Here is a 1,818-nt window from a genome sequence, read left to right as displayed (position 1 = left end):
TTATGCTCTTTTCATTGAACTGAATCTAATATGCTAAATTGGGGAAGTACTTTACGTTTCCATGTCATTAAATGAACTGTGGCCACGTTTGTATTTTAAGTTTGTATGCTTGTCATTCACCTCCTGCAACTCAGCCTCACCAAAAAAAATTAAATACTAAAGCAAAATAAGATGTGTTTTCTTCCATCACTTTCCATCTCAGCCCTTTCCCTGTTCTGGAGACGGTAGAGGATAAGGCCAGGGTGAAGATGATACAGAGCTGTTGTCTGCAGATACAGTATTTTGCTTTTAAGCTCAGAAGGGAAGCAGATGAGTGTGTGTGATGTTTTAGCTTCAGGCCAGTCTCTGTCCCTCAGCCTCTGTGTCCCCCAGGGTTGGAGCAGTATTCCCAAATCCCAGGACCTAGATTTTCATGCCAATGTTACTTACCTCCTGTTTAGAAAGCATACTGAGTGGGGAGGAGGAAGGACGAAGTGCATTTTTAAGGTTTACACGATTCTTTTCTCTGTAGTGTATAGTTCATACTTCTCTTTTAGGTGCTTTAAAAACAAACAAAAACACAAACAAACAAACAAATAAATAAATAAAAATAAAACGCTCTTCCTTCTGCTAGGTGATTGTAGAGCAGATCGTTGAGTCTCATCCAGACGGCCTGAAGATCATGTATGCTAATAAGCTCCTGGAGTTCGTTCCTCACCACTGCCACCTTCTTCGAGAGGTCACAAGAGGAGCCATCTCAAGGTGACGTAAAATGCTGTGTATGCACCTGAGCTCAGTTTAGTGACCACCTGTCACCTCCTCATGTGCCGCTGATCCCTGGCTGTCCTGTCTGACCCGGGAACGTGGGAACGTGTGCTCTTCCCTATTTGTTACCAGTGCTGTGAGGCAGGTGTCACTTGCCTGGGTTTACAGGGAAGGGAATGAAGAGTGGGGACGTATCTCAATGGTGACATTTGTGTGACTCCAGAGCCTCTGCTTTTCTCTTGTCTATACTGTCTCCTTAACCAGGCTCAAAATCAAAATTGGTTTCCTTCCATTATTGTGATGTCATCATCGGTCTAGAAATACCAATTCATTTTAATTCAACATGTTTTATACTGATGGCAATTAAAGTCATGAACGGTTTTCCCTCCCTCTCTTATTTCATTTCCATGGCTTTCCAGTTCTGTTTCATGAATATCCCATTACCTTCCACCATCTCCATCATCCCAGTCCAGACCTTTGTTGCCTTTTGTTCGAGGGTAGCGGGCTCTCCCCACCTGGTCTCCCAGCTCCACCTGTCCCTCTTCATTGCAGCCCTCAGCTGTCCCACCTGCCCAGAGCTCTTCAGCCTTCCTGAATCGCTCGTGGCTTCTCATCGCCCACAGAAGAGCATCCAGTCTTCCTGGTGTAACCTGTGACCGTTGGTGCTTGAGTCCTAGTGGTTCTCCGCTGTAGAACTCCCCCATACCACTATGGTTCCTGGCCAGACAGGAGCACTTGACCTTCCCTAACACACCTGGTACAGAAGATCCCTGACTTCACCTTGGTTCAGTTTATGGTTTTTTGACTTTTTATAATAGTGCAGAAGTAATATGCATTTAGTTTGGATCTTTTCCCAGGCTGGCGATCTACAGTAGGGTCCTCTTTTGTAATGCTGGGCAGAGGCAGCGAGCACAGCCCCCAGGCAAACCACGTGATCACGAGGGTCAGCAACCAACACACTTGAACCGTCCTGTTCTGGCTTTCAGTGCATTGTTCAGTAAGTTACATGAGATACCAGACACTTTATTGTGAAATAGGCTTTGTGTTAGAGGATTTTGCCCAACTGTGCAATAC

Source organism: Mustela nivalis (assembly GCF_964662115.1).
Source record: "Mustela nivalis genome assembly, contig: HAP1_SCAFFOLD_143, whole genome shotgun sequence".
Taxonomy (NCBI): domain Eukaryota; kingdom Metazoa; phylum Chordata; class Mammalia; order Carnivora; family Mustelidae; genus Mustela; species Mustela nivalis.
The sequence above is the reverse complement of the archived record's forward strand: the minus strand, read 5'-3'. Positions refer to the sequence as shown.